The 10,603-nt window shown below is 38.6% G+C and overlaps 1 long non-coding RNA gene across 9 annotated transcripts; it reads right to left on the bottom strand.

Moving 5' to 3' along the window:
* Positions 1-289: 289 nt before the first annotated feature.
* Positions 290-10,379, bottom strand: LOC146547611 (uncharacterized). 9 transcript variants are annotated; one of them, XR_014890806.1, is made up of 11 exons: positions 10,308-10,362; positions 10,022-10,102; positions 8,644-8,804; positions 7,945-8,106; positions 7,654-7,692; positions 7,359-7,478; positions 7,055-7,216; positions 3,082-3,195; positions 2,198-2,355; positions 1,713-1,770; positions 290-759 (listed from the first exon to the last, which is right to left on the bottom strand). It is a non-coding gene; the product is annotated as an uncharacterized LOC146547611 (long non-coding RNA). The 9 variants fall into 9 exon arrangements; XR_014890805.1 differs by having other exon boundaries at positions 10,022-10,379; XR_014890804.1 differs by having other exon boundaries at positions 8,644-10,102; positions 10,308-10,373.
* Positions 10,380-10,603: the final 224 nt, after the last annotated feature.

Genomic DNA, 10,603 nt, shown 5'->3' on the forward strand with positions numbered 1-10,603 from the left:
TGGAAGCTGTTTACATAGCTAATAATATACGATGTAACCATGGAGACAGTCAGTCACTTGAGCTAGCGGTGCATGTTTACTACAGTGAATAAGGTGATTGAGTGCACAGCGTCCACACTCTGCAGGGGGTAAAGACATTACTTCAATATTGTTTTATATTGATATATATTAGCCTTCTGTTGACCATCACCTCAGGTTCACCATTACAGTTTCAGATTACAGATGCACACTGTCTAAACACATTCAAAAACTCATGTCTCAGAAATAAGCACAGCTGTTCATGTTTGTCATTAGAGTTTTATTTGTAAGAAAATTATGAACTTCATATTGTGCATTAAATAAAAGAACATTTCACAACTCTGAGTCAACAGAAACAGGTAACAGAAATGTCTCTAATGTGTACAGTGTAGTGTAAGCATTAAAAGATCATAAAGGAAAAACTAACATTTATGTGAAACTAATTGTAATAAAAAATGAGCAGGTGCTTTATAGATTTAAAAGAAAGAATCTGAAAACAACACTTTTTTGGTCTAAGTGATCAAAGTAGAAAACAGAACTGATGTTCAAGAACAAACCGTAGCTGCACTAATATTACACATCTCGATCGTTGTACTGAACAGACATGTTGCTTTTAAAACCACATGCAGTGTGTGACCATGACTGTTCACTGAGACCATGAACGCCACTTCGCTGAAGCATTCTTCTTCTTCTTCTTGCCATTAAATTGGAAGCAGAAGCAGCACGAGCTGATTTGATCTACTGAAAGGAAAAAGCAGAACATCTGAGTTGAAACCAGTCAGCTGAAATCATTAAGACAGGAACAAATTCAATGCAGTGTCTCAAGTGGCTTAGCCTGTTACAACTGTTGATACAAGCTAAATACGGTTAACACACAGTGTCAGGGAGCTCCAGTGTGGGAACTAGTGGCTTTAGGTTTGTAGTCATTTAACTTTCATCCATTCATTCATTTAATTCAGGAGGAAGAAATGCCAGGTTGGTGCAGGCTGGTTACATGCATTTGGTCCCATGCTGTCTTTAATTAAATGACTTGGTTCATTTTATGGCTGGGCTGTATGTGGGGTTATATCATGTTATTTGGGCAGGAGTACCTGTCCCCTGTTAGACTTAGAAAGTTTCTCCATAAGTAGAGTTTCTAACTCTTCTAGCACATCTGTGGCTGACAGCTTTTTGGTGGCTCTTTTTACCCCACACTGGTTGTGAGTGTGTAAATAGCCCCACTAGTTATTTTGGGTTGCAGTTAACTAGGGAGGAAGGGGTGGGTATGCCATGATTAGGTGAATAACAATTATATGTGATACATAAATTTCACAATGCATGCATATATCTCTATCAATTAAACCTGGCCTGAGGGCTGCCATTTTTTACATTCAGTTATTTCTCTTAGAAATGTTGGAACTAAATAATGAATGTGTTACAGTTAAAGTGAAACACTGGTCAGTGTAAATGGCTCATTGGGACACAGAAACCTTTAAATTAAACCTGATATCTAGTGTCAAACAATATCAAAGCTGTAAAAGATGTTTACATTCAGAATTTATAAAACTATGATTGTAAATAAATTCAAACAAGTGAGCTTTTCTCTTTGTGCTGAATATCAACACTGTGGTTTCTTAGACTGTAAGCTGTACTTTAGTGCAACCAGTTGCAGAAGCTGCCACTCCAAATGTCTTTTGATAACAAGAAAAAAATACCTTTTCAGTACACGGCCTGAAGTTCTTCTCCGAAATCTTCTGCAATCGGCTTTGTCTGCTGGTTTGAAGACAATAAACCATAAAAAAGATGATTTAGTCACTTTGTCTGTGTCATGCAGCTCGAATGTGTCGTGTAACGATGTTGAATAGCCGTCGTTATCCCTCTGCTGCGTCAGTAGGATTGTACTGTACAGCATCTCATTGATATGTGAGGAATGCTAATGTAACACGATAACAGACTTACATCATTAAAATATAAAGTGCAGGAGATATTTAGATATTTTTTATATTTATATTACATTTTATAGCTGACGGATATTACTAAATAGATAGAATTTACTAAATAGCTGGATGAACATGAAAAATATGTCTATAATAACAAATGACCATGAGAGCCAGTAGAATTAATTCAGCTGGACACTCAAAAGACGTCCTTAAATGCTCTTTAAGTGGCAGAACAGATGAACAAACAGTTAATCGCTTACTTGAGATGAAATCTGCTCAGCTACTTTGAAAACAGCTTCTAACTGGTTCCTCCTTTAACAGGATGACTGCTCAGGGGTAAGGCCATCATGCAATCCAGCAACCTTTATGGTTCTGCTTTGATTCACCAGGAACTATTAGGGAAACCTTCCAGCGCCTCCTGTGAAAGACACAGGCATAAACACACAAACATTTATTAACATGTTCCACAGTGTTCCAGTTTGATTTTCTTATCCTGTGGACAACAACGTACATGGATGCAGGTTTATTGTTAACTTTTGTAAGGTTTATTTAATGAACATATCCAGCTGCAGCTCCACTGTGATCCTGAACTGGATAAGCACTTAAGAAAATGTGTCAATAAATGGACAAACATCAACTTACTATATTTATCCAAACAGACGGGACCAATAATGCTTCGCTGAGTTAGAGACTTTAACAGACTCTTCTATGTAAGAATGTCTCGTGCTGATATACCTGCAAACTTGACAACAAAGGTTTTTCAGACTACATGTAGCTGTCCTCTATGTCAGCTAACACATTTACATTTATGTCACACTTATTTCTGCTTTCCCATTTTATAATTATTACTTACATTTTGATTAGATACCTTGAGTTTGTAAATGATCAGATTACATAATTGGAATACAATGTATCCAATTCAGGGTTGCGGGAGGATGAAGCCTATCCCAGCTGATACAGGACAAAGACAGGCTGCCAGTTTATTGCAGGGCTAATACAACATGTGTAACAGAAAATCCACTTAAATGTTTGATATTTCTTATAATAATCATAATTATGACTATTATTTAAAGGTTTCTTCATAAATACATTTTGATTTTTTATAACCCCTAAAATATAAACCTGAGCTGTTTCAGATTCTGACCTCTGACCTCAGTGACCTGGCTGTGTCCTCACTGCAGCTCCCTCTTGGAAGTACGTCTGCTTCTTGTCTTCCCCCAGTGTTGACCGCCTGATATCAAGATATCACGTACTGTAACTGAGGAACAAAAAAGGACAAACACTTGCCTTCATTTAAAAGTACATTCATACAGAGATAATCTATGGAAACACACTAGTTCACAGTTTGGGAGGAACCAGTTCCTGTGAAACATTTCTGTATATGAACATCATGTGGAGAATGAATGAAATGAGTTCTTCAGGTGACTCAGCAGTCCCACACTGACAAATGAAATCTAGTTAAACTATTAAGCATATTTGCTCTTCTGAAATCTGTGTTAAACAACAACAAACATAAATTAGTAACAAAAACTACAGCTGAGTATAGGCTTTACAAACCACCAGCAGCCATAATGCTAAATTTTAATCTTCAAATGTTTCTGAGCTGTCTTCAACCTGCTTTTAGCACATTAAAGTCTCAATAAATAAAGTCAATGCAGACTCAATCCTAAATGTTCAGCACACAGAGACACAGAGGTACTGTTTAAAGTTTAGTGTTAACTTGAGTCACTGATCATTCACAGTATTACAGAGTCTGGCAGTCTTTGCATGATGTCCACGTCACTGTAAGTTTCTAGCTGACTCTCAGGTGTGCCAGCAGGAAAGAGTAATAATAACCTGCATCCTGAGGTTTGTCATGCAGGATTAAAGGAGCCAAGCTTTGTTCACACAGCTAGGATTGTATTTTACACTGACCCTGGGTCAGTATCAACTTCAAGAAGACAGCTGTAACTGTTGATAGAAGAATCACACACACATATTTATGGCTTTGCCTTATAGAATTCAGCATCTCAGTGCTCAGGAAATAGGTTTTGCAGCTGTTTGAGCTAAGATTTTCAAGTTATTCACAAATTAAAACCTATACTTTGTGTCGGGCAAGAACTAAATTCAAATGCATGTAACAGTGAGAAACGCGTTTCTCATCAACTTCATAGAGCTTGCTGTAACTTTTGATAGAAGACTCAGACAAACATATTCATGGCTTTATCTTATAGACTTCAATATCCCCCCAATGTGTGTGTGAGTCTTCTCTCAAAATTTACAGCTGTCTTTATGAAGTTTATGGAAAAACGCTTTATTTCACCACGTTAGTGCGTTTCTCGCTATTACATGCATTTGAATGGAGTTCTCGCCCGACACAAAGTATAGGTTTTCAATTTGTGAATAACTTGAAAATCTTAGCTCAAACAGCTGCAAAACCTATTTCCTCAGCACGGAGATGCTGAATTCTATAAGGCAAAGCCATAAATATGTGTGTGTGTGAGTCCTCTATCAAAAGTTACAGCTGTCTTCATGAAGTTGATACTGACCCAGGGTCAGTGTAAAATACAAGTTATTCACATAATGAAAACTTATACTTTGTTTCGTGCAAGAACTCCATTCAAATGCATGTAATAGTCAGAAACGCACTGTCTCGGCGAAATGAAGCCTTTTTGTACAACTTCATGAAGTTAGCTGTAACTTTTGATAAAAGGCTCAAAGCAGAGGGATAACGACGGCTATTCAACATCGTTACACGACACATTCGAGCTGCATGACGCAGACAAAGTGACTAAATCATCTTTTTTGTGGTTTATTGTCTTCAAACCAGCAGACAAAGCCGATTGCAGAAGATTTCGGAGAAGAACTTCAGGCCGTGTACTGAAAAGGTATTTTTTTCTTGTTATCAAAAGACATTTGGAGTGGCAGCTTCTGCAACTGGTTGCACTAAAGTACAGCTTACAGTCTAAGAAACCACAGTGTTGATATTCAGCACAAAGAGAAAAGCTCACTTGTTTGAATTTATTTACAATCATAGTTTTATAAATTCTGAATGTAAACATCTTTTACAGCTTTGATATTGTTTGACACTAGATATCAGGTTTAATTTAAAGGTTTCTGTGTCCCAATGAGCCATTTACACTGACCAGTGTTTCACTTTAACTGTAACACATTCATTATTTAGTTCCAACATTTCTAAGAGAAATAACTGAATGTAAAAAATGGCAGCCCTCAGGCCAGGTTTAATTGATAGAGATATATGCATGCATTGTGAAATTTATGTATCACATATAATTGTTATTCACCTAATCATGGCATACCCACCCCTTCCTCCCTAGTTAACTGCAACCCAAAATAACTAGTGGGGCTATTTACACACTCACAACCAGTGTGGGGTAAAAAGAGCCACCAAAAAGCTGTCAGCCACAGATGTGCTAGAAGAGTTAGAAACTCTACTTATGGAGAAACTTTCTAAGTCTAACAGGGGACAGGTACTCCTGCCCAAATAACATGATATAACCCCACATACAGCCCAGCCATAAAATGAACCAAGTCATTTAATTAAAGACAGCATGGGACCAAATGCATGTAACCAGCCTGCACCAACCTGGCATTTCTTCCTCCTGAATTAAACGAATGAATGGATGAAAGTTAAATGACTACAAACCTAAAGCCACTAGTTCCCACACTGGAGCTCCCTGACACTGTGTGTTAACCGTATTTAGCTTGTATCAACAGTTGTAACAGGCTAAGCCACTTGAGACACTGCATTGAATTTGTTCCTGTCTTAATGATTTCAGCTGACTGGTTTCAACTCAGATGTTCTGCTTTTTCCTTTCAGTAGATCAAATCAGCTCGTGCTGCTTCTGCTTCCAATTTAATGGCAAGAAGAAGAAGAAGAATGCTTCAGCGAAGTGGCGTTCATGGTCTCAGTGAACAGTCATGGTCACACACTGCATGTGGTTTTAAAAGCAACATGTCTGTTCAGTACAACGATCGAGATGTGTAATATTAGTGCAGCTACGGTTTGTTCTTGAACATCAGTTCTGTTTTCTACTTTGATCACTTAGACCAAAAAAGTGTTGTTTTCAGATTCTTTCTTTTAAATCTATAAAGCACCTGCTCATTTTTTATTACAATTAGTTTCACATAAATGTTAGTTTTTCCTTTATGATCTTTTAATGCTTACACTACACTGTACACATTAGAGACATTTCTGTTACCTGTTTCTGTTGACTCAGAGTTGTGAAATGTTCTTTTATTTAATGCACAATATGAAGTTCATAATTTTCTTACAAATAAAACTCTAATGACAAACATGAACAGCTGTGCTTATTTCTGAGACATGAGTTTTTGAATGTGTTTAGACAGTGTGCATCTGTAATCTGAAACTGTAATGGTGAACCTGAGGTGATGGTCAACAGAAGGCTAATATATATCAATATAAAACAATATTGAAGTAATGTCTTTACTCCCTGCAGAGTGTGGACGCTGTGCACTCAATCACCTTATTCACTGTAGTAAACATGCACCGCTAGCTCAAGTGACTGACTGTCTCCATGGTTACATCGTATATTATTAGCTATGTAAACAGCTTCCATAGATACCGCCATAGCTCTCTGCAGCTGTAACACTTTCACACTTTGCAAATCATTTCACGATTTTGATAGTTATGAAGACAGAATATGTTTTTAAGGTCATGCTAGGCGGTTGCTATGGTGGTTGCTGTGGACTTGGCTGGACCGCGTCCGATTCCTGTTATTAGCTGTCCGCCGTAGGAAGGCTGCGTTCCATTTACAAGTAGTGACAGTCTGCCGCAACTCGAACTCAAACCCCGCTTTGTTCTTTAATTATAGGCCTTTTATAGCCGTTCATGACACGGGCACACACACACATAAAGCACTTTGCCTCACCATGAGAATGGAACTTTACCTAAGCTAACCTTTAAAATATCTGATATAGGATAGAAAAATTGAAGCAACCAGAGATTTAATGATGAAGACTCTGGGTTCTGTAGTGACCTGAATGACTCTTTGCATACAATTTATTGAAGAGGACTTTAGAATGCACTTTACATTTAGACTGTTGCTGTTTAATTTTTTACATTGTTGCGGTGTTATGTCATGAATAAAGTTCACCTGCTGGGGGTTTGATGGATCAGATCATCATAATCAATGGGTCCTGAGGTTGGCGGGACTGTCTCTGGTGATGTCACCATGAAGGAACAGCATCTGGCACGTGTTGCTGAAACATCCCAGTACACTGGTGTAGTTTCCTCTCCAGCTGTTTGACATTTGACACTTCAACATTAAGGAGAAGAAGAAGAAACAGTGTTAGGTCAGGTGACCACATGGTTTCTAAAGTAACTGACAGGAAGTAACCAGGCCGTTAGAAATGGATGGCATGTGTTTAGAGTTACTGGAGTTGGGTAACTCTACTTACCAAAAGCAGAAGCACACAGATGAAGGATCAGATGCTGAATGTTGCAGGAACATGCTCGTGCGGTGGTCATTCAGTGCTGCTCCGGCAGGTTAGACAGTCCAAGACTGATATACTGCCCATCTGAGAGTTTGAAAACACACATGCAAAGATTTATTTTGTATTACAGTCAAAGTTGGATGTTCATTTTTGTCCTTTAAAAATGTTTGTGTATTTGAAAGCGCTAACATTTAAGGATGACTTGGATCGTCTCCTTTAAAGGGGAGACAAGTGTATCCACTGATCCACGTCACTTTACCTGGATGATGACTCCTCTCCCCCTCACTCAGAAACGCTCCTAATATAACCAAGCAAATAAATAATATTGAAGATTTACTTACATCATTACAAAAACAGGAAAAACATCTCCCTTTGATTCTATTTCTCCATTCCTGCTGAACATCAGGCAACAAATATCTCAATAAATCACAGTAAAATGTAAAGCACATGTTTTCTCTGCTTTGTCTAACCTCTGCAGAGCCTCTGTCAAGAAAAACATATCTGTAAGCATAAAACAAATATACATTTCATAACACGTCACTGGACAAACCTCGGTCAGTTGATTTCCTCTGTGCAGTGTAGACGAACATCAGTCAGCAAGTCAAGGTGGTGAGATGGACTGGTGTCCTTTGTGACTCTGCTGGTTCTTCTGAGGAAATACCACCGTCTCTCCACACCGTCACCATCTGTGAGCACAAACTGCTGCTCTGCTCTGCCAGCATGTAGGAAATCACATATCACACACACAGGGGTGAAGAAACATTAGAACTCAACTTTGGATACTTTAGATCTAAACAGATCAAAGTAGCTCTTAGCTTCAACAATCAGTGAACAGACAAACAATGATACCATACTGATTCTGTATGAATACAATATGGTATTTTCAATACAGGTGTCAAATTAATTTACTAAAACTAATACAGATATATGTATTTTTTTTTTTATAAATTCGTTTGCTAAATTATAAGAATATATATTTTTTCATTTAACAATTGCAACTGAAAGAAATTAAATATTGAACAAAAATATATTGTCACATTCTGAGCATGCTCAGCATGCTGACAGACTTGAAGTTGCTACAGATTTTAAGAAGTGATAATTATAGGGAAAAAACTTCTCTTTTTCATCCGTTTAATCAAACATTTGATGCCTTAGATGTCTCAGTCCTATAGCATTCTGCAACTACAACTAAGCTGAAGCTTGGATTTGGCTGCAGGTGCCCTGTACATCCTTCTCAACATGTGGGTACCATTTAATCACACTTCTTCCTGAGCTTTGCTTCGTCACAAGACCAAAGGTGGCATCCCGTGTCACGGTCATATCATCATCCAGAAGAAACATTTGAAGAAACATCATGGAGAAGAAACATTTACGCGCCTCCCGGTTTTGTTTTCTGATCCTGCAAAAAGACTGAGGACAACAAAGCCCAGAGAACACGAGATACACAACATCCAACATTCAGACTCAACAGCCTCCATAAATGAAGAGCACCAGGTTGGTTCAGTTATAGTAGATGTCATGGAATTTTTTAAATAAAGTCTGCAACACAGAAAGAGCTGTGATCATGCTATTTATTACTGTGCACAGGAGAGCAAACACACATCAAACATCACAGTTCAGTCGTGTCAGCTCTGCCACTTCACGTGTCTCGCTATGAAACCTAACGGATCAATGGTTATGCTGTTTTGTGCCCTTGACGTTATCAGCACCTGTAAAGGGAGTTGTTTTCTCAAACTGCTGAAGTAAGTTCATCTAGTTTTAGAAACCTTCATTGAACAGTCTATAACAGTGTCACAACTAAGCATATGCATAAGCACTTAAATGCTTTAAATGAGAATAACATAAAATTTCTATTACAGGAGCTAGAGCCTGTCCCAGTAGTCATAGGTAGAGCACACCTGGACAGGTCACCAGTCTGTCAGAGGACTAACACAGATGCAGCCTGACTCAATCCTAAATGTTCAGCACACAGAGACACAGAGGTACCGTTTAAAGTTTAGTGTTAACTTGAGTCACTGATCATTCGCAGTATTACAGAGTCTGGCAGTCTTTGCATGATGTCCACGTCACTGTAAGTTTCTAGCTGACTCTCAGGTGTGACAGGTGTGCCAGCAGGAAAGAGTAATAATAGCCTGCATCCTGAGGTTTTTCATGCAGGATTAAAGGAGCCAGGCTTTGTTCACACAGCTAGGATTGTATTTTACACTGACCCTGGGTCAGTATAAGTATCATACAGTTTAAACGAAGCACTGAAACTTGCACATATTTATTACAGATGCACTGAAGCTAATCGAGATATTTGCTGTCAGTCTGTGGCTGCGATTAAACACTTTACTGGAAACTTTATTAACTAGTAACTTCGTCAGTCATGACAGAAGCTAATATTTCTGTGCTAACATCGTTTAAACAGTAACAGCTTTACTCCAATATAAGCTAACGTTTACACCGTAACTTTAAGCTAGCACCATAAAGACGGTAAAACACGTAATAACATCTACAAATGCATCTTAAAGCTGTTATATTAGCACTCGGTGTATTACTAACATAACCACATTAACATTATTGACACTCGCTGGTCTGACTTTTAATAGTCATTCTATAAATGCTGTCCGTTTAAACGGTCTTACCTGTACACACTCCTGTATCCACCGGATTGCAGCCAGAGTGGATTCTGGAGTCTTCCCACGCTCCTGTTAGTGATCCTCCATCTGGATGGATGATAACAACCTTCTGAACAATCTAGCAGGAGATGGTCCATATCTAGGGGATATGGACTGACAACAGCCGAAGCGGGTGAATAAAGTCACCCAGTCGCTAGCTGTGCGATTACCCAGCATACACCAGCACAATATTAGGCACAGCACCACCATAGACATTTTCAGTGGTTTTGAATGCAGGACATGGTTATCTTACCTTGTAAAATGCATGACAATAAAACAGCTAACCACCATAAAATGGTATTGTGTATGTATGTATGTGCATGTGTGTGTGTGTGTGTGTGAGAGAGAGAGAGAGGGGGGGGGGGGGGGGGGGAGAGAGATCAAAGGCGTGCGCTTATGTTTTTTCTTGATCAAGAGTGTGCCTCCTCTCTCTTATTGGATGTATGGTATAGCATGTTTATTCAGGTGCACCTTTGAAGTCTATGAGAATACTTTGCAGCCTGGTCTGAGTGGTCATTTCTGCACAGACACAATGAAGCGTGCACTCAG

Source organism: Mchenga conophoros, linkage group LG23, assembly GCF_057382185.1.
Source record: "Mchenga conophoros isolate Kocher_MC1m ecotype Shallow Benthic linkage group LG23, M_conophoros_male_GT1.1, whole genome shotgun sequence".
Classification (NCBI taxonomy): Eukaryota; Metazoa; Chordata; class Actinopteri; order Cichliformes; family Cichlidae; genus Mchenga; species Mchenga conophoros.